Source organism: Manis javanica, chromosome 12 (genome assembly GCF_040802235.1).
Source record: "Manis javanica isolate MJ-LG chromosome 12, MJ_LKY, whole genome shotgun sequence".
NCBI classification, from domain to species: Eukaryota; Metazoa; Chordata; class Mammalia; order Pholidota; family Manidae; genus Manis; species Manis javanica.
This window is the reverse complement of record NC_133167.1, coordinates 98632971-98657002: the sequence shown is the minus strand read 5'-3', so window position 1 is coordinate 98657002 and position 24032 is coordinate 98632971. Positions and strand designations below refer to the sequence as shown.

General features: G+C 37.5%; 1 long non-coding RNA gene across 1 annotated transcript in view; it reads right to left on the bottom strand.

Moving 5' to 3' along the window:
• Positions 1-24032, bottom strand: part of LOC140844820 (uncharacterized) — a 510376-nt gene that overhangs the window by 11841 nt on the left and 474503 nt on the right. The window contains exon 5 of the long non-coding RNA XR_012123316.1: positions 3021-3184. This is a non-coding gene — a long non-coding RNA (uncharacterized lncRNA). The remainder of the gene's footprint in view (positions 1-3020; positions 3185-24032) is intronic.

Here is a 24032-nt window from a genome sequence, read left to right as displayed (position 1 = left end):
ATTAACAGATTTGTAATTCCAAAAGTTAAAAGCTATGCAAGTGCTAAATATGTTAATAAGTTTGTGGCAAATTATGGCAGCAAAACTTATTCTGATTCTTGGTCCCTATCCCACCTACTGTGCATATTCATATACATCCCTGCATAAATATTAATGTTTTGAATGAGGAGTGTTGTCCCAGACCCTGGAGTATTATTTAATATATGATATGTGCATAGTATTACCTTTCTAAAATATGAAAAGCTCTGAAATCTAAAAGATACTGGCCTCAAGGGTGCTGGATAAAAATTTCTGAGTTTGTTCTCATCTTAATTTAGCAAACCAAAGTCTATCAAATTTCAGATTTGCAAGATTTATTTCTATAAGAAGAAAATAGATCTCCTATTGCCTTAATATGAGATTCATGGAAAGAAAGTGTTTGAAAGCAATTTTGCTTCTGGAGAATAAGTTACTGCCCACATTTTCAGGGTATCTATTCTACACATGTGGGCTGACTTTAATTTCTTACAGGGCCTAACTGTGCCGTTTGTCTTAGCCTGGCAACTGTGACTCAGTTAATACCATAACCACTGTCTTAGTTATTAAAACCTTATAGGTCTTCAGACAGTTTAGGACCAGCATTTCATGATCCAAGTGATTTCTGAACAATGATCTCTCATAGTTGCTGGATTACAAAGATCAATTATTTCATAACTTAGGAATTTCAGGCTCAGGGAGGTAAACCTACCCATGTGAGGGCTGGTACACTATTCCTGGTGCCCAGCTGGAATAACAAAGCCTTCTGAAAAGCTCACCACCTCTCCACATGTGTGGTCTTTAAGGCATCAGCAGATTGGCCTTCATAGTTGCTGCATTGCACTCAGTGCTGACACAACTGTGTATTTTGGCCCAACTTTACCTTGCACATACTTTATTCTGCCCTGATGCTTATACAGCATGTGAAAGCTCTCAGGGTGATACCTTCTACTTCCCTGCCACCACTGGCACCCTCAATCCCATTTTACTTTGGCTTTTATTCAAGGGCCTCTGAAGCAGTCATCCAGAAGTCCTGAGAGATTAGCAGTGTGCTCTCTTTTAAATAAAATAATCTTTAGAAACAAAGATCCTCAAGGGGTTTACAAACACTGACAAAAAATTAATGTAGACATTCCTGAGATGTTCTAAACTCCTCCAATGAAGAAGCAGTTTTAGGTTTTCATGCTTTAGGAGTTTTCTTTTAAATTCGGAAAAAATAAAAGATGACTGTCTGAAATTAAAGCATGCATAACCAAGCTGTGTTTTATGCTTATGCACTAAAAAGAGAAGTTTTTATACTGTATATGTTCTATGACTTTCTCCTAGATGTAAACTAATACTCCTTTCAAGGAAATAAAGGAATTGAATTATGCAAGTGCCTTATTCCTTAAATTCAAAATATGAAACACTTTCAACCCGATAAGAAAATTCACAACACACACAAAAGTTGGACTCTTACCTATAAGTCTAGGCTTGATTTTTATGACATCTACATAGTTCCTTGTCCCCTGAAGGCTTACTGATCTTTTGTAACACAGTGTGATGAATGTTTGTTGTTATTTTCAAAGTGGTATTATTGCTTTTCTGGTTTTGTATTTCTTTTGTTTTACAAGAGGATTCAAGTTCCAAAGAAAATAATGCTGCTTAATTAATAAGATGCCAGCTTTATGTTTTATGAAATCACTTTTTTAGTATTAAGAAATATGGCATAAATATACAAAACTGAAAAGCCTCAAATGATTTACAATTCCTAATTAGTGAAGTGACCTCTTTTGTTACACTAAACAGCCTTGGTTCAGAGCTACTCTTATCACACACCCAAAATGTTGCCTTTAAAATTTTTAAGACACTGGATTTCAAATAAACTTCTAAAGAAAATCTATATCTGCCTTCTATGAATGAAGTGAGCATGCAGTACACATTTAGTATACTAGGGGACTGCTCAAAAAAACATTCAATTAATTGTGTTGAAATTCAGTCATTTCCACATTTGGAATCAGCTCTTAGCCCACAATAGAATACTTAAGTAATTTTAAAACAAGTGCGGAATTGTGAAAAGAGATATCACATTATCTTCTCAGCTTGAAACAGATATAAAAATGCAAATTCCATCACATAATCTTGTAAATATTGCTAGTTAACCACAATCATACAAATTAAGATCAATTAAACACTCGTGATAACTCTAGGTAGAACTGAGCCCACTGATAGCATAAAAATGATGTAGGGAATGTGTTTCAGAATTGTTGAAACCAGAGTTCAGTTTTCAGTGACACGGATATGAAGAAACATTAATTGAGGAAACTGTAATCAATGGGACTAAGTGACACAATCAAATTAACATAAAATCTTCAGCACGTTTGTTTATTATCAGTGAACATCACACTCATGTATTTCAGGAGCCATAGTACAGAGATGATACAATGGTTTGTAGAAAGGTTCAAAAGATGTTTAAGTCCCTTAATTATGACAAGTAAATACATATTCATTAGGTAAGAAAAGAGTCTGTTAATGCTTCTCCCATTTATCAGTTTACCCACCAAAGATAAGCAGAACATAGCTTCTCTTTGGTCCTCATTTAACATAGTTTTGTGATTGTTATAAGTCAAGGAAATAGACTGTGGCCATTAAAAAACTTATTCCTGCATTCTGGTGGCTCTGAATAGCATTGGGAAGAAAAATGTTGAAGTATAAAGCTTGAAACTGAGTCAATGTACCGTTATCATAGGAGATCATAGAAGGAATGAGTTCATGTTACATAGTAGACCTGCCCATCAAGCTTTTAATACAAAATATAAAAATGGCATCTGGTGGCATCGAGTCCTATCATTGTCTTGAAATAACGGAATTTAAAACCTAGTTAATTGTTAATTTAAGTCATTAAAGAAACAATATACAATAATTGGTTCCTTTCGGCTTAAATGACTCAATGACGAAGACTCCATGAAGTAGAAGTAAAAAGACCACTTTCCAAGTGGAAATATTATTTGAGAGGAGGTACTTACAGGTCCACTGTGTGAGATACACTCGCTGATGCTCTGAAACATCTCCGCCCTCTCTGCTCTCTCCTTGCAACCAGCAGAAAGTACAGCTTTGGAACTACAGTATCCAGTCTCTGCTCCCAACTGTGTTATCACGGGCGCACAGCAGTGTGAGTTGGCACAGAAGACTGAAAGAATAAAGAGAAGAAAAAAAAGTCACTACTTTAGAGAGTATGTGCAGGTTCACAGGTGGGCATCATGGGGTCTTGTTCATGACTTACCAGCACACTCCGCAAATTACTCACTTTAGTGCTGGGGTCCTAGCAGGTTGGGAAGCTTCTGTATCTTTTGCCCCTCTGCATTCCTAACAGTTTTGGAAATTTCTATCACGCTGTAACAAGATTTTCTACTCAATACACTTAAAATGCCTTTAAAAAAATGGGGTTCTGCCTGACACATATATTAGCACATTATCTGGAGTAACCTATTACATAATTTGACAGGTAACTTGAAGTAAGCTTGCAAAAGCATGGATCCGTTCAGTTTGGTGTGGGAGGGGGCATTTTGCAAAGGCAGGAGAAGAGGCTTCACAGTTGCTACAGAATAAACATAGTAGGCAAACAGAAGAGAGAGGGCCAAGAAGGAATATTAAAGCTCTCAAAAAGGGTGAGATAATAAAGACAATGCCCATATATCAAGACTCTAGGTTTGGGTCTGATGGAAAAAAACCACAGGTGTACTCTAAGATTTCCTATTAAAGACCACCACAAAAGTCCATGGCAGAAGAGCCAAAGTGGGATTGGGATTATATACACAGAATAGTTTCCATACTGGCATAAAAAGAATAATACAGAGCATGCTATGTAACTTGACTTTATAAAGTGATTCTTCTTTATGCAATAAATAACAGGATTATAACGATTGAAGTTCCATTTTGGTAAATGCTATAACATCTTTATTAATCATGTATGCTTAAATACCATCACACCCCAATCTAAGCAATAATTACCTTAGCTCACTTGAATACTTAGAACTCTAAAACTTGACCTCCACAATAACTGAGTAAAAAATTCAGCAGAGAGGGGTGGAGCCAGGATGGTGGCATGAGTAGAGCAGCGGAAATCTCCTCCCAAAACCACATATATCTATGAAAATATAACAAAGACAACTCTTCCTAAAATAGAGATCAGAGGACACAGGACAACATCCAGACCAAATCCACACCTGCGAGAACCAGGCGCTTCGCGAAGGGGGTAAGATACAAGCCCCAGCCCGGCGGGACCCGAGCGCCCCTCCTCCCGGCTCCTGGCGGGTGGAGAGGAGTCAGCAGGGAGAGAGAGAGAGAGCCCAGGACTGCTGAACACCCAGCCCCAGGATTCCGGAACAGAGCACAGGCACAGTGCATGCGTGGGGTCCTGGCTACTAGGAAAACAGGGCGGCAGGACCGGTGAGCGGGTACCTGAGGCCAACACCAGAGAACAAAGAAACAGGAGCGGTTTTTTTTAGTTTTTTTTTTGGTGAGTGCTTTTTGGAAGCCTTAAAGGGACAGGGACCCCAATACTAGGGAAACAGGGCAGCAAGACCGGTGAGCGGGTATCGGAGACCAGCGCTGGAGAAGAAAAGAAAAGCGAGAGGCCATCTTTTTTTTTTTTTTTTTTTTTGTGGACGTTGTTTTGTTTTGGCTGTTTTGGAAGTCTTAAAGGGGCAGAACAGGACACTTAGCCCAGAGGCAGGGAATCTGGGAATCTCTGGGCACTCTAACCCCCTGGTCAACAGGGAGCACAGAGGCCCATTACAGAGATAAATAGCCTCCCGGCCGCTCCCCATCCAATGGGGCTCCACCATTTTGGAGGAGCAGCCACGGCCAGGCCACGCCCACAGCTACAATGGAGATAAATTCCATAGCAACCGGGCAGGTAGCAGAAGCCCTGTCTGTGCAAAGCTGCCAAGCATAAGCCAATAGAGGTCGCTATTCTCCAAGGAGAGGAAGGCCACAAACCAACAAGAAGGGAAGCTCTTCCAGCTGTCACTCGTACCAGCTCTGCAAACTATCTCTATCACACTGAAAAGGCAAAACTACAGGCAAAGATCACAGAGACAACACCTGAGAAGGAGACAGACCTAACCAGTCTTCCTGAAAAAGAATTCAAACTAAAAATCATGAACATGCTGACAGAGATGCAGAGAAAAATGCAAGAGCAATGGGATGAAGTCCGGAGGGAGATCACAGCTGTCAGGAAGGAGATCACAGAAGTGAAACAAACCATGGAAGGATTTATAAGCAGAATGGATACAATACAAGAGGCCATTGAAGGAATAGAAACACGAGAACAGGAACGTATACAAGCTGACATAGAGAGAGATAAAAGGATCTCCAGGAACGAAACAACACTAAAAGAACTATGTGACCAACAATAAAGGAATAATATCGGTATTATAGGGGTACCAGAAGAAGAAGAAAGAGGAAAAGGGATAGAAAGACTCTTTGAAGAAATAATTGCAGAAAACTTCCCCAAACTGGGGGAGGAAATAATCGAACAGACCACGGAAATACACAGAACCTGCAACAGAAAGGATACAAGGAGAACAACACCAAGACACATAATAATTAAAATGGCAAGGATCAAGGACAAGGAAAGAGTTTTAAAGGCAGCTACAGAGAAAAAGGTCACCTATAAAGGAAAACCCATCAGGCTAACATCAGACTTCTTGACAGAAACCCTACAGGCCAGAAGAGAATGGCATGATATATTTAATGCAATGAAACAGAAGGGCCTTGAACCAAGGATACTGTATCCAGCACGACTATCATTTAAATATGATGGCGGGATTAAACAATTCCCAGACAAGCAAAAGCTGAGGGAATTTGCTTCCCACAAACCACCTCTACAGGGAATCTTACAGGGACTGCTCTAGATGGGAGCACTCCTAAAAAGAGCACAGAACAAAATACACAACATATGAAGAATGGAGGAGGAGGAATAAGAAGGGAGAGAAGAAAAGAATCTCCAGACAGTGTATATAACAGCTCAATAAGCGAGCTAAGTTAGGCAGTAAGATACTAAAGAAGCTAACCTTGAACCTTTGGTAACCATGAATCTAAAGCCTGTAATGGCAATAAGTACATATCTCTCAATAGTCACTCTAAATGTAAATGGACTTAATGCACCAATCAAAAGACACAGAGTAATAGAATGGATTAAAAAGCAAGATCCATCTATATGCGGCTTACAAGAAACTCACCTCAAGCCCAAAGACAGAAACAGACTAAAAGTCAAGGGATGGAAAAACATATTTCAGGCAAACGACAGTGAGAAGAAAGCAGGGGTTGCTGTACTAATATCAGACAAAATAGACTTCAAAACAAAGAAAGTAACAAGAGATAAAGAAGGATACTACATAATGATAAAGGGCTCAGTCCAACAAGAGGGTATAACCATTCTAAATATATATGCACCCAATACAGGAGCACCAGCATATATGAAGCAAAAACTAAAAGAACTAAAGAGGGAAATAGACTGCAATGCATTCATTGTAGGAGACTTCAACACACCACTCACCCCAAAGGATAGATCCACCGGGCAGAAAATAAGTAAAGACACACAGGCACTGAACAACACACTAGAACAGATGGACCTGATAGACATCTATAGAACTCTATATCCAAAAGCAACAGGATATACATTCTTCTCAAGTGCACATGGAACATTCTCCAGAATAGACCACATACTAGCTCACAAAAAGAGCCTCAGCAAAATCCAAAAGACTGAAATTCTACCAACCAACTTTTCAGACCACAAAGGTATAAAAGTAGAAATAAATTCTACAAAGAAAACAAAAAGGATCACAAACACATGGAGGCTTAACAACATGCTCCTAAATAATCAATGGATCAATGAACAAATCAAAATAGAGATCAAGGAATATATAGAAACAAATGACAACAACAACAACACAAAGCCTTAACTTCTGTGGGACGCAACAAAAGCAGTCCTAAGAGGAAAGTATATAGCAATCCAGGCACACTTGAAGAAGGAAGAACAATCCCAAATGAATAGTCTAACATCACAATAATCAAAACTGGAAAAAGAAGAACAAATGAGGCCTAAAGTCAGCAGAAGGAGGGACATAATAAAGATCAGAGAAGAAATAAACAAAATTGAGAAGAATAAAACAATAGCAAAAATCAACGATACCAAGAGCTGGTTCTTTGAGAAAATAAACAAAATAGATAAGCCTCTAGCCAAACTTATTAAGAGAAAAAGAGAATCAACACAAATCAACAGAATCAGAAATGAGAATGGAAAAATCAGGACAGACTCCACAGAAATACAAAGAATTATTAAAGACTACTATGAAAACCTACATGCCAACAAGCTGGAAAACCTAGAAGAAATGGACAACTTCCTAGAAAAATACAACCTTTCAAGACTGACCAAGGAAGAAACCCAAAAGTTAAACAAACCAATTACCAGCAAAGAAATTGAAACGGTAATCAAAAAACTACCCAAGAACAAAACCCCGGGGCTGGATGGATTTACCTAGGAATTTTATCAGACACACAGAGAAGACATAATATCCATTCTCCTTCAAGTTTTCCAAAAAATAGAAGAGGAGGGAATACTCCCAAACTCATTTTATGAAGCCAACATCACCCTAATACCAAAACAAGGCAAAGAACCCACCAAAAAAGAAAATTACAGACCAATATCCCTGATGAATACAGATGCAAAAATACTCAATAAAATATTAGCAAACGGAATTGAAAAATACATCAAAAGGATCATACACCATGACCAAGTGGGATTCATCCCAGGGATGCAAGGATGGTACAACATTTGAAAGTCCATCAACATCATCCACCACATCAACAAATAGAAAGACAAAAACCACATGATCATCTCCATAGATGCTGAAAAAGCATTTGACAAAATTGAACATCCATTCATGATATAAACTCTCCGCAAAATGGGAATAGAGGGCAAGTACCTCAACATAATAAAGGCCATATATGATAAACCCACAGCCAACATTATACTGAGCAGCGAGAAGCTGAAAGCATTTCCTCTGAGATCGGGAACCAGACAGGGATCCCCACTCTCCCCACTGTTATTTAACATAGTACTGGAGGTCCTAGCTACGGCAATCAGGCAAAACAAAGAAATACTAGTAATCCAGAATGGTAAAGAAGAAGTTAAACTGTCACTATTTACAGATGATATGATATGGTACATATAAAACCCTAAAGACTACACTCCAAAACTACTAGAACTGATATCGGAATACAGCAAAGTTGCAGGATACAAAATTAACACACAGAAATCTGTAGCTTTCCTATACACTAACAATGAACCAATAGAAAGAGAAATCAGGAAAACAATTCCATTCACAATTGCATCAAAAAGAATAAAATACCTAGGAATAAATCTAATCAAAGAAGTGAAAGACCTATACTCTGAAAACTACAAGTCACTCTTACGTGAAATTAAAGGGGACACTAACAAATGGAAACTCATCCCATGCTCATGGCTAGGAAGAATTAATATCGACAAAATGGCCATCCTGCCCAAAGCAATATACAGATTTGATACAATCCCTCTCAAATTACCAGCAACATTCTTCAATGAACTGGAACAAATAATTCAAAAATTCATATGGAAACACCAAAGACCCCGAATAGCCAAAGCAATCCTGAAAAAGAAGAATAAAGTAGGCAGGATCTCACTCCCCAACTTCAAGCTCTACTACAAAGCCATAGTAATCAAGACAATTTGGTACTGGCACAAGAACAGAGCCATAGACCAGTGGAACAGATTAGAGACTCCAGAAATTAACCCAAACATATATGGTCAATTAATATTTGATAAAGGAGCCATGGACATACCATGGCAAAATGACAGTTTCTTCAACAGATGGTGCTGGCAAAACTGGACAGCTACATGTAGGAGAATGAAACTGGACCATTGTCTAACCCCATATACAAAGGTAAACTCAAAATGGATCAAAGACCTGAATGTAAGTCATGAAACCATTAAACTCTTGGAAAAAAACATAGGCAAAAACCTCTTAGACATAAACATGAGTGACCTCTTCTTGAACATATCTCCCCGGGCAAGGAATACAACAGCAAAAATGAGCAAGTGGTACTACATTAAGCTGAAAAGCTTCTGTACAGCGAAAGACACCATCAACTGAACAAAAAGGAACCCTACAGTATGGGAGAATATATTTGAAAATGACAGATCCGATAAAGGCTTGACATCCAGAATATATAAGGAGCTCACATGCCTCAACTTACAAAAAACAAATAACCCAATTAAAAAATGGGCAGAGGAACTGAACAGACAGTTCTCTAAAAAAGAAATACAGATGGCCAACAGACACATGAAAAGATGCTCCACATCGCTAATTATCAGAGAAATGCAAATTAAAACTACAATGAGGTATCACCTCACACCAGTAAGGATGGCTGCCATCCAAAAGACAAACAACAACAAATATTGGCGAGGCTGTGGAGAAAGGGGAACCCTCCTACACTGCTGGTGGGCATGTAAATTAATTCAACCATTGTGGAAAGCAGTATGGAGGTTCATCAAAATGCTCAAAACAGACCTACCATTTGACCCAGGAATTCCACTCCTAGGAATTTACCCTAAGAACGCAGCAATCAAGTTTGAGAAAGACAGATGCACCCCTATGTTTATCGCAGCACTATTTACAATAGCCAAGAATTGGAAGCAACCTAAATGTCCATCGGTAGATGAATGGATAAAGAAGATGTGGTACATATACACAATGGAATACTACTCAGCTATAAGAAGAGGGAAAATCTCACAATTTGCAGCAACATGGATGGAGCTGGAGAGTATTATGCTCAGTGAAATAAGCCAAGCGGAGAAAGAGAAATATCAAATGATTTCACTCATCTGAGGAGTATAAGAACAAAGGAAAAACTGAAGAAACAAAATAGCAGCGGAATTACAGAATCCAAAAATGGACTAACAGGTACCAAAGGGAAAGGAACTGGGGAGGATGGGTGGGCAGGGAGGGATAAGGGAGGGGGGAGAAGAAAGGGAGTATTAAGATTAGCATACATGGGGGGAGAGGGAGAAAGGGGAGGGTGGGCTGTACAACACAGAGAGGACAAGTAGGGATCCTACAACATTTTGCTATGCTGATGGACAGTGACTGTAATGTGGTTTTTAGGGGGGACCTGGTAGAGGAGAGAGCATAGTAAACATTGTATTCTTCATGTAAGTGTAGATTAAAGATTAAAAAAAAAAAGAATGAAAGAAAGAAAAGGGGGATTACTCCTTGATAGGATAAAACTATTGGTAAATCAAAGATCAACGCATGCTTTAAATATCCTTAATTTTGATCACTTAAAGGGTGTCAGATGATCTGCTATGGAGGTACTCTTTTCTGATAATATTCCTTTCTCTTAATAAAAAGAAAAAAAGAAAAAAAATGCAGTTCCTGTGTGGTGACCTCCAATGTGTTCTACACAGTGGTATAGAGGGCATGTCAATGTGTGGGCAAAGGGTCTGTTTGTTTTTATGCAGAAGATCAAGGCCTAGCTTGGCTACCCAGAAAATGAACTAAGATACAATATGAGGAGGAGCTTCCGGCATCAACACTCTCTAGAGGACTCGTGCCGGGGGATGATCATCAAAGAGCCTCCACAGGGATCTGGACGATGCTGCAGTTGTGGCTGCGTCCATCCCACCGTTTCCTGGACTTGCCATTGGAATGAGGAGGGAGATATCTAGGCTGGCATGTGCATACAGTGAGACAACGAATTTGACCAGATCTGTACTGTTGGAACTCAACCAGGAGTTGGGAGGGGTGCAAGTTGTAGCGCTCCAAAATCTTACGACTATAGACTATCTACGGTTAAAAGAACATATGGGATGTGAACAGATCCCAGAAATGGGCTGCTTTAATTTGTCTGATTTCTCTCAGACTGTTCAAGTACAGTAGGACAATATCCGTCATATCATAGACAAATTTTCACAAATGCCTAGGGTGCCTAACTGGTTTTCTTGGCTTCACTGGAGATGGCAGGTAATTATAGATTTGCTTTGTTCATGTCACTGTATTCCTATTATGTTAATATGTGTGTGCAAGTTAGTTAGTAGTTTAAAACCTATACATGCTTAAGGTACTCTACAAGAAGATATGTCAAAGAAATAATCAATCCTCCCATGTTTTCTTCCATATGCTACCTCTATAGCTTTTCTTCTTCCTTCCTAATTACAACCCTTAAATAGAATTCGTGCCTCATATCGAATTTACCGAGTATCATAATTCCTCCAGGTGGTATAGATACCTCGAGACAATTGCTGGGCATAGAAGCCACAGGGCATAAATCTGCAAAGAAGTAAAAAGCTAACCTTTTCAAACAATATGGCTTCTTTCTCACTTACCAACTTTACATCTCCCTGTATGGTCCTGGAAGATGACTGATTAGCCAGAGACGGGTAAGATTCCTCAAGGGAGGAACAACCTAAGACAGTCACAGTCGCAGGGGGGCCATCAGGTGAGAAGTTGGGGAACAATAGTGGTGAAGCTTAGAACCTCACCACCACCACCCCTGTTTTGAGAGAAAGCTTCTGCACCCGTGGATGTTTTATTGCACTTGTCTAGCTCGGATTAGCACATAGTCTACAGGCACACACATGATCATCTACAATTGCTCTCTTACAACACTAAACTATGTTTTCTACCTTTATCTTGCATCTACCTACCCCTTCTGCATTTTATTAAAAATAAAAAAAATAATAATAATAAAGGGAGAAATGTGGGATTCACATATAAATCAAGTATAAAAATCAAATGAATATTCATATTTGACCTGATTGTTTATAGTTCATCATGCATGATCAAAACCGAAAGTTTCTGTGATGACTGCCCTTGGACTTTCACCATTTAAGAACTTATTCACTATGTAAGAATTCGTTCACCATGTAAGAACTTGTTTGTTATGCTTCAGAAGATTGGAGACTGATGAGAATTAGGCTTGAGATGGATTAATGATTGTGCATTGAGCATTGACCCCCCCTATACAGAATTTTATTGTTGTTAACAACCATTTGATCAATAAATATGAGAGATGCCCTCTCAAAAAAAAAAAAAATTTGGCAGAGTGGGAAAGATATTTGTAGCCCATATTTCTGAAGAAGTACTCATACCCATGATACATACAGAACTCATTAAAATGATTTAAAAAGAACACAATAGAAAAATGAAAAAAAAATCTAAATGGGAGTTTCACCAAAGACCATTTTCTAAAGGCCAATAAAAATATGAAAAGCTGTACAATAATAGCTAGAGTCAGGGCTATGCCAATAAACACAAAGTTGATATCTAACCAGCCACAATCAGAATGGGGGTAAAAACCAGCCCAATAATACTATGTACTGGAAAGTATCTGGACCATTAGGGACTTTTATCCACTACTGGTAGAAGCTTATACAGGTAAAACCAGCCTGACACTTTGGAAATCTGTCAGTGCACACCAAAACTAAACATGCACATAGCCTTGGAGGCGGAATGTTTTTTTCCTAGGTGTATCTTCTATAGAAATGCATACAAATGGGCACCAAAAGTCATGCACAAGAATGTTGCAGCATTATATATAAATATTAAATATAGAATAGAAGAATAAAGGGTGATACACATAATGAAATATTACACAGCAATAAAAAATGACAAGTTGGTTCCTTATTGTTTTTTCGTTTTTATGAATTTCTAGTAACCACCCAGCATATGTGGGCTCCTGACCTTTCCAGTCTGATTTACTCTACCCAAATCTCTATCAATAATGATTACTTATCACTGTTTTGCTACTTGGTGACAATTCCAAATTTGGAGTATATGATGAGAAAATTGATGCTGGGAATAAAAAAACAATTACCATTTGAAATTAATGTAAAAATGTGTATATTTTGAAAAATTTAAGAACACATTTTGGATAAGCTGGTTAATGCTGACAACTATTACTCTATGAAGAAACCTGTAACTCAATAATGTTGTTTTAATTAATATTTACTATACTATTTGTTCCTCAATGGCAATAGCTATCCTGTTAGTGTTATCTTATGAGACTCATTCATTCATTTTCCATGTATTTACAAACATGTACTCAATGCCTACATTTTCCACTTTAGTTTATATTCAGTGGAACAGCCAGGATGTAATGTGAGTCACATCACTTCTGTGTTCAAAACTCTTCTATTATTCAGGGTAGCCGTCTGTCATTATGTGGTTCTTTGTGGCCCCACCTGTCCGGCCTGGTTATCCCTTTATCTCCTGCTGCTCTCTCCCTAATTAACTTTGCAGCAGCCAAATCAGACTTTTTCCCTCCTTAAACACAGATACAGATCTTGGTATCTGTTGTTTCCTCTACTTGGAATGTACTTTCCTGCCAACCCTCAGGTCTTTGCAGGAAAACTACCTTGTCAAGCGAGGATTTTCCCTGGCTCACACTATTTAAATTCTCAAACTACTGACACTCACTAGCCCTATCCTCTGCTTTATTTTTCTCTGTAGTGTGTATTATTACTCCACAGAATACAGATAATTCTATTAGTTTGCTATACTATATTTTTCCACTGGAATGAGAGTTTTTGATGGGAAGGAATTTTTCTTTCCTGTTCATTGTTGTATTCCCAGTATTTGAAAAGTCTCTGGAGAAATGTAGGCTATGATATTTGTTGAATGAATGTAAAAATGTGTATATTTCACTTTGTATATATTCCTTTCATAGGAAAGGAAACCTATACAGGAATGAAAGCAATGCCTGGACACACATCTATAGTCATGATGTTTTATAGAAGATGAGGGTATGGGAGTAAGAGAGGAGGAACCAGCTTCTGACACCAGCATTATTTCACTTAAAAAAGGAAAGGCAAGAGATATGATGCCAAATTTCGGGAGGTTTGTTGATCTGGGGTGGAAAGAAGAGAGAATACTTCTCTGCTGCCATTTCGTACGGAAGTACATGGCCAGATCATTCAACTGGAAGGAATTATTTGTAAAGTTTGGGAAATCATAACCTTTCTATTTTAGAATCAAGAGGCATGTAATAAGAAATGGGAAAAGTTAAAATCAGAGGAAAAAGGTGAAATCATGTAATGACAGCATTAAGAAGAGAAAGGTATTTCAGAGAGCAGTGAGGCAAATTTATACTACCTTGCAGAGCAATTTGTCCTAGGCTACCATAGCAGAAGTTACAGAAGAATGGAAATAAAGCTTTTCTAGAATAGTATTATGTAGAAAGAACTTAATAATTTTGTGATTAATTTTAGTGAATGGTATGTTATACATATATATATTTCTCTAAAGGTTTTGGGGCAATTCACACACACGGATAAACTGAAATCAGAGTAGTTAAGACAACAAAAAAAGGAAAAGAGAAGAGAAATTACTGTTACCAGAAAGTCTGCATTCAGTTGATTACTTTAGGTACCAACATTAGCTCTCATGTTCCTGGAGAATGCAGAGAAAAACAAGCTGAGTTAGAAGGAGGACCAGGTGGAGGGGGAACATATAAATTCATTTCCAGAAACAAGCATTTTATACTGTTATTTAATTCAAAGCACACCTATCATAAAGAAGGGAATTACATTTTAAGTATCGGGAAAAAATAAGCAATCTTGCAAGTTGTGGACTTGCAAGTTGTGGACATCTTCTATAAAACATCTTCTATAAGAAATGGCTCAAATGAGCATTTCTGATGGCTACTTTCACTAATATTTGTGTGTTGGGTTATTGCTCTAAATCTTACCTCAGCAAAGCATTCATTTTTGAGCACCTGAGATAATATAGTCCAAGTATTTTGGCTCATGATATCTTAATGTAAGAATAGACCTCAGGGAATCTGAAGAAAAGGTTAATTAAAATGTTTATTTGGCAGATTCTTAAACATCACATGTCTCATATGGCCTTTGGCAGAGTTTCTCATTATGTGAAAATTTAAGATCTGGATTTGTGGAATTGCCTGAATCGGTCTGCTTCCTAGAGGTGGCCAAAAACAGATCAAAATTTATCCTTGGAAAGAAATATAAAAACATGGTCAGATAATTGAGAAAAGAATTTGCTTGAAATCATGGAGAGCATTGCCATTAAATATAAAATTGACAAATTTAGTCTAAAATATTTTAACGTTCAATAAGAAAAGAACCACATGGCTTCTGCAGAACTTCTGTTTTTAAGACAGACTTTCCATCACGTGTCAACTGTGAATTAAATGGAAACAGCAGCTATTTACTGAGTATCTCCCACATATCAAAATCTTTCTGTACTGTGTATCATTTCGTTCTATTATCAGAGTCACATAAGGCAGACCTGCCTTTACTATTCACATGACACGGTTGGGGAAACTGATGAATATAAAGTAGCTTGCCTAAAGGTGCATAGTTAAAGGAAAGGCCAGATATGGAACACAACCCTGATTTTAACTGCATTATGGCCTTAATCTGCTGAATAGAAATAATTTCAAATAGAGTTACTTAGTATTATACACATTACTGTAGGAACACATTTAGAAAATGTAACCACTGTGCTTCAGTGTGATTGATAATAAATTGTTTTTGACAGTTAGTACTTATGTGTTCCAGAGACTTCTTCCATCTCTCACATTTAGAAACAATAAAACAATGGTAACAGCACAGAACAAGATGCTTTTTTCTTGTTTGGTATATTTGAGGGGCATGAGTTCAATGAAGAGATGTTTCAAATGTACTTGCTGAAAGGTTGGACAAGAACATAGTCCTTTTAAGTGTAATACATCCCTTAAGATAAGGTCTATTAACATTTTAGTCAACTTGGATTATAGTAGACCAGACCTGAAGAAGTAGTAATATCCTAGGACCTGTATTTAGAATCTAAATTTCTAAACTTACAAATTGATAGTGAAAAATGAATGCTGGGAGGATTCTACTTTTGACCTGATGAGAGACTGGTCTTCTGTGAGTAAGTACATATTTCACATTTTAATACTTTAACTTCTGAAAGAAACTCTTATTGGTACTATTGAGTCAAATAGAGTAAGAAATATCTCCCCCCTCACGAAGATAAAGTATACCTTTCCCAACTGAGTCAAAAATAATACAACTCTCAAGGAGCTGCAGAGTTATGCGATCAGATATTCTTGGAGGAATAAAATCCACAGTTTTATTACAAGGACCTAGAGTCCTACAAGTTGGGAGACATCTTTTTATAGCTGCATTTTTGAGTTAAGTATTTTCTCTCATTTTCAATGGAAAAATCACTTGAAATAGGGTTCCTCTTTCAAGTTTAGTATTCTAGCAAAAATTAAATTCTTTGACAGATAAATTCAAATTCCCCGCACAGAGGTGTTTTATAGCCATAATACTAGTTTCATTTTTGCTTTTTAAACCCAGTATAGATTATTTGACTTTAGTTAAGTCTTCAGCTGCTGCAAGAGAGTTTCATCTGAGATGTCATGTCAGTAACTTTGCCAGAAAGTTAGCTTCAAAGCATCATTCATCATACCAAGCCATAGAATGACCAGAATGCTGGGAGAAATTGAGGATGCTTTCAGACTGTCTGATCTGCTGATAGGAAGTTAATGGAAAATATTTCCCCAAAATGTCAAGTTATACATTCTTTTGTTCTCTGGAATTTATTTTCTCTATATAGAAAATATTTCCCTGATAATCCAGTGATAATTGTTACATATATATAAAACACTTAGAAATAATATTGTTGATGATAAGATTGAAATGTGTATTCTTTGTGAGACCTTTAAGTGAAACATTTCAAATAGAAAAGTGGACAGTATAGGAAACATGCACCACGAGATTTTTACAAATGTGAGCACTAACATGTTTGCTTCAGTTATTTTGTAATAAACCACTCAGATACAGTTCAAACCCTCTTTTCATTTCTCCCTGATCACATTTCTCCATTGTCACATTTTTAAAGCTCTCTTTCAAATTGTTCTAACAATAATTTTTTAAATGTAGGTCTCTAAAGGCTTTTAATTTTTAAGTTGTGATCTTAAATTTAGCTGGGTTTTTGTTTTGTGACAATTACATGAGCCTAGAAATAGTATTGTACATGACTCTGTCTGCTTTCACTGGAGGCACTGGGGGCTCTAGAAGAGATTTTGATTCATTTGGGGTCACTTCTTAATTTATTTGATTTTTTTTCCCTCCATCATATCCTTGGAGAGTGGGCAAATTCTTTGCTTTCCATATCACGTGTGCAAAATTTTTCTCCTTCAATCTTCATAGTTTGTGAAGTAAAGGATGAAACTTTAGGACTTCAGGAATGACAGCATGAGATGCTTCATGGAACAGCCCTGCAGGAAAGTCACCACAGGAATCAATTTGTTGTGTTTAAGACACTGAGCTTGCATATTCTCATATCCGTGAGTATTCTGGCTTATACATGCCAGATGGATCTATCATATACTATGATAAAGGTGATTCAGATAAAGACATTAAAAGAAAGAAAAGGAATCACCTAACTTGTTCCAAGAATATGGAAAATTAATTTTGCCATTTGGTGAACTATTCTTTTGTTTAACCATGTAAATTTCTATATGCAAAACAGGGGTGCACTTTTTGTTATATAATACCATTTTACATTGTCATTCTTTGTTCCTAAATCATCCCTTGGTGATAAGTTAGTTCTTTGAAAAGCATCGTGTATTTCCATTCACATCTAAATTACTACTACTTAGACACTAAGCACAATTGGCTTTGATTGTTCTTTTAAATGGCAACCTTGTGTACAATCAATTTAATCAAGTTGATTGAATAGGGCTACAAATCAGGATATCAAATATAAACCATGACAAATATGCCTTGAGACTGAGAATGCTCCATCAGCTTACCCAAGTATCATAGCAACTGAATTACAAAAGAAAACAGATTTTTAAAAAAGAGCAAGTTGTGCATTTGTCATCTAAATTAAATATACCCCAAAAGATTTCATGCAACTTTCTAAGTTTATTCTGTAAGTATAAACTCATTTTGGATGACAGATATCTATTTGCTTTGATATAGCACTATAATTTTGAAAGCACAAAAGTTAAATTTTAAAGTACATGGCAGTAAATTCTGAACAACACATAAAAATACTATGTTATAGAAAGAGAACTAGTGAGAAGCCAGTGTTGATTCTTAATCTCATACGCAACATTCATTGTAAAATTATTAAGTTTAGTCTAAGAATCACTGTAAAACACAGAAAAAACATCTCTGCTTTCACAAATATTCATTATTCTAATAGACAAAAATTTAATTATGTTTTTCCTTGAAATATAAATATTTGTGAAAAATGAGCTACTCTGTAAAGAAATTTTAGCTTAAGAAATAATAAAAAATGAATTATTTACAGAAGTAATTTTCCCAGTCTTTAAATATAGCCTAAGTATTTTTATAGCTGAAAATAAGATTTAAATCTCTATGTACAGATGATTTTATATATACATATGTAATTAATGTAAAGTCAGAAATTATCATATGCTAAGACTATGGTTCAATGAACCAAGTCATCCATAACGAAGACAAGAGAGAGTAATTTTGAAAAACAGTTTTTTATATCAAATTTTTATTAATAAGGCTAACCTAAAAAATCTTTCTGTTTTCCCTTAGGCTCTACATCCTTTTTAAACTCCATTAACTGCTGAATTCCAGAAATTGCAAAGGACAAAATGAATTTCATAAAAAACTATTTATCTCTCTCCAGAGTAATGGTAAAAGTCCAAGTAAATGAGCTAATAAGATTACATACAATTTCTTTCTAAAAACACAGATGTTGTTTTAAAGAACTTCTAACCATGTAGCTTCAAACTTTATAATTTCTTGTTCATTCATATGCCAAAACTGTAATCATAGAAAGTAAACATCTGACTTAAATTACTAATTAAATTACTAATTAATGATTTGACTTTTGAAGAAAAGTATATGTCTTTCGTTGTTTTTATGTTGAACCTACTGAAAATAAACAGATTGAACCTACTGAAAATAAACAGCTCTGAAAAAATGTATACTAAATCCTATTTTGTTAAATTCATAAAAAAACTAATATTATCGACAAATTATAAACTATGCAAATTGGGTGTGATTAGTAACAATTTGTTTTTTTATCACATAGTAGTTTTTTAATTACATAGAGAGTAGCTCATCCACAATGTTTATTTTATTGAATGACCCATTAGAATAATGGCATTATATATATGCACACATTATATGTTTCTATATTTATTATACATACATATTATATATTATGATATATGTCATGTATATGGTATATAATATACCATATTGTATATATGTATACACAGCACATATATATGCACACATATGTATCCAAATACTATTAATAAATAAAATGATCATCTGATATGTTAATGAAAGTCAAATGAAGTGTTAAAACTTTCAAGGTACTCAGATACAAAATAACAACATTTTATGTAGTATACGTCTTCAGAAAGAAATGCACATATTTAAAAATAAATTGACCTGTGATTTACGTATAGCAAAAAATGTTAATACATGTAATTTGATTTTTAGGAACAACCTAAGACAGGCACAGTCACAGGGGGGCCACCAGGTGAGAAATTGGGGATCAACAGAGGTGAGGCTTAGAACCTCACCCCCCTGCTTTGAGAGAAATCTTCTGCATCAGTGGATGTTTTGTTGCCCTTGTCTAGCTTGGATTAATATTTAGTCCATAGGCACACACCTGATCATCTACATTTGCTCTCTTACAACACTAAACTATGTTTTCTACCTTTATCTTGCATCTACCTACCACTTCAGCATTTTATTAAAAAAATAATAATAATAATAAGGGAGAAATGTGGGATTCACATATAAATCAAGTATAAAAATCAAACGAATATTCATATTTAACCTGATTGTTTATAGTTCATAATGCGTGATCAAAACTGAAAGTTTCTGTGATGACTGCCCTTGGACTGTTCACCATGTAAGAACTTACTATGTAAGAATTTCGTTCACCATGTAAGAACTTGTTCGTTATGCTTCAGAAGATTGGAGACTGTTGAGAATTAGGCTTGGGGTTGATTAATGATTGTGCATTGAGTCCCCTATACAGAATTTTATTGTTGTTAACAACCATTTGATCAATAAATATGAGAGATGCCCTCTCAAAAAAAAAAAAGAATGCCTTGATCATCATTAACTACTGTTCCTCAAATTACTTGAACAGTGGCTGGTAAATAACAAGAATGCAATAAATATTTATCAAATGAATAAGAGAATACATGAATGATTAAAATACAATTAGAGAATGGTGGTATTTGCTTTTGTGAATTTTTTAAATGATCTAAGTATGTCCCTGTGAAGTAAAAATGATCTTTGAAATCCGTTCTTATTTATGGCTTTCTAAACTGCAGTACAAACCTGCTCAGTAAGGGGTGGGGTAGAACTATATAGCAGTATATGTATGTATTTATTTGTGTTTGTGTGAGAGGGACAAATTTTATGCAAAATTCATTTCACAGATTGCTGCATTGAAACACAAGCATTTTACTTATAAAAGAGTACATTTTGTTTCCATTTAGATATTAGTCATTATTTTAAAGTCATTTAAAATAGGCATAGTAAAAATACTGTCCAAGCTGAAATACTTCTAAGAGACCATTTCGAAGAGAATATATTTATAGCAATATATTCATATACATATATATATATATATATACAGCCTTTTATATACAAATGACTATATAAAATGACAAAACAACATGACAGTGGTCTGAAAGCAGGAAGAGAACAAAAGTTTATGAAAGCAATCACAAGATCTGATAAATGACTGGTATTAAAAAAAATAATGTTTGGAAAAATCAAAGATGTGTGGATCCATTTAGTATCAATTCAATAATATCAGTAAGAATTTAGCCCTATGTAAAATTGATGTTAATATGATGGATCTGAATAACAATGTACATGTGTAGTGAGTTTGGACAACTCAGAGAACTTTCCTCTACCCTAAATGCCACATTCTTGGCCAGATGCTAAGAACTCATGACAGGTGAAGGCCTCTTTTTCAATAAGAAATCAGACTAATCTTGGGAAAAGCCCAGATTAAGGAAAAACCTCTAGGGTTATGGAAACGACCCTGCTTTCACCCTGGCAGACTTCCGTGGTCTGTGTACGGGGCCATTTTGCCAATTGCCGGCTTCTTTTCCCCCATTTGCTGCTGCTCTGGCCTGAACATTTGTGTCCCAAACTCACAGGCTGAAATCCTAATCCTCAAAGGGGGTGCTGTTAGGAGGCAGGGTATTAGGAGGAGGCTCCATCCTCATGAATGGGGTTAGTGTCCTTATAAAAGAGACCCCACAGGGCTCTCTAGCCGCCCCTGCCCTGCAAGGATACAAGGAGCTTGCCACCGGGAGAGGGCCCTTCCCCGGGAATTTGGTTCGTTTTAGGTATGTATTGTAAAACGTGTAGCTTGTTTTAAGGGATGACAATGTAAGTGGGCTCACTTTGGGAGAATGTCCACAAAGAAAGAAATATAAATGTAACCCCCAAAGCACCAAGTAAAAATGCTGACCTTTTTGATGCCCCGCTGGCATGCGGACCCAGACTCCCAGCCCCTTGAGCTGTGTGAAAGGAATTTCTGTTGTTCCCAGCCAGCCACTGTGGTGTTCTGTCGTACTGAACAGCCTGAGACGGCCGCGGCTGTACTCCTCCCGGAGACGGTCCTCCGTTGGTCCTTTCATGCATGCAGATGGGGTCTCCTCAGCCTTAAATACAACTCTTTGTGGGGGTCTTGAAGAACGTCACGGCCTTCCTAGTATTTAAGCCAACTTTCTCAGGAGTGTGCGGCCAGTTCGGTTCCTCTTTGCCTCATCTGGTTCAGTGTCACATCCCCAGCTAACCAGCCGTTCCTCCCTTTAATGACCAGTCACAAGGATCCTAACCAAATCAGCTGTCCTCAGATGTTGGCAGCCGCGCTCAGAAAATAGCGCCCCATGCAGGGCAGCCGGAAGGCCCCGAACTTCCTAATGACAAATCATCCCACACCACTAAACTACATGCTAATTGCGCCTTGGCATAAGGACCAATGAGACCCACCAAATGGTTATGCTAATAAGGCATATGGAGCCGCACCAACCAGGTCAGAGCATGAGAACTATATAAGCAAGCCTCTCCTTCCCCTCTGGGTCCTGCCCAACTCATTTGTTTCACAAAGAGCTGAAGAATAAAGCTTTCTGCAGAAGAATCCTGCTGTTGTTGCATGCTGTTCTTGCCGGCGAGGACAGGGCACGCGACAAGTGGTGCCGAAACCCGGGAACCAGAACATCACCGGCACAGGGAGGACCCTTCAGACATCTGGAGAGGATTCAGAACTGCAGGTCAGAAGAAAGCCCGGAGGGGTAAGTTCCGAGAGGCCCCTGCTTTTTAGGATAATGGTTGATGGTTCTCTGTAAATAAGGAGGCACCATGGGGAATGCACCGTCATTAGTCACGGCGCTGCAGACAGCTCTCAAAGAGTGAAACTTGAAGGTCTCCAGCAAAGTCTTAGGATCTTTTGTGAAGGAGATAGACCGTGTGGCCCCCTGGTTCATTTGTTCAGGGTCCCTCTCAATCCCGAGCTGGGACAAACTGGGGAAAGATCTTGATAGAGAGGAGGAGGAGGGTAGCCTGAGGGGAGGCACCAGGCCCCTCTGGAAACTGATTAGAGCTTGTCTGCAAGATGAGAGATGTGAAAAGGTAATAAAAGAAGGTCAGAGAGCATTGACAGATATCCAAGAGAGCATGTCAGAAACGGAACGGGAAACAGAGAGCGCGCGCGGCCGAAAAAAGGCCACAAAAACGAAGGTAAAGAAACCTCAGAGTGAGGGAGAAAGCCCGCCTAGGGCAAAAGCGAAAGAGCCCCGAGAAGCGAGTGACGATCGCCTCGGAGAAAATAGTAAATACCCCTGGAAAGAGTTGAGGGACCTCCAACTCTCCAATAGGGAATCTGAGGAGGAATTAACGTCCGCAGAGGAAGGGGAAGAAAATAAAACCGCAGAGTGTAGAAGTAAGGGAACCAGCAAAGTTGAAAAGCGGACCAAGGAAAAAATGAAAGCAGGGTGTCCCCCGACGCCCTTTGCCCCGCCACCTTACGTGAGTGGCGCACTCTCCTTTTGCCACCCAGATACTCTTCAGGCAATTAGACAAATGTTTCCTGTATTTGAGGATAATGGCGTACGCTCTCACCAGCCCCTGAGCCATAAACAAGTTAAGGAGTTAGCAGAATCCGTTCGGGCTTATGAAGTCAGTGCCAACTATACCATAGCACAAGTTGAGAGATTAACAGAGACAGCCATGACACCCGCAGACTGGCAATATGTAACTAAGGCATGCCTTTCTAGTATGGGGCAATACATAGAATGGAAGGCATTGTGGCATGATATCAGTATGACCCAGGCACGCGCAAACGCGGCCGAAGGACAGCCTGCGTGGTCATATGATATGCTGACGGGCCAAGGACAGTGGGTAGCCAACCAGACCGCCTTCCCCTTACAGGTATACGCACAAATAAACACGTGCGCTGCCAAGGCATGGAAAGCCCTCACCAACAAAGGAGAAGTATCAGGCAATTTTTTTTTTTTTTTTTTTTTTTTTTTTTTTGAGAGGGCATCTCTCATATTTATTGATCAAATGGTTGTTAACAACAATAAAATTCAGTATAGGGGGGTCAACGCTCAATGTACAATCATTAATCCATCTCAAGCCTAATTCTCGTCAGTCTCCAATCTTCTGAAGCATAACGAACAAGTTCTTACAGGGTGAACGAATTCTTACATAGTGAATAAATTCTTACATGGTGAACAGTACAAGGGCAGTCATCACAGAAACTTTCGGTTTTGATCATGCAATATGACCTATAAACAATCAGGTCAAATATGAATATTCGTTTGATTTTTGTACTTGATTTATATGTTGATCCCACATTTCTCCTATTATTATTATTATTTTTATTTTTAATAAAATGCTGAAGTGGTAGGTAGATGCAAGATAAAGGTAGAAAACATAGTTTAGTGCT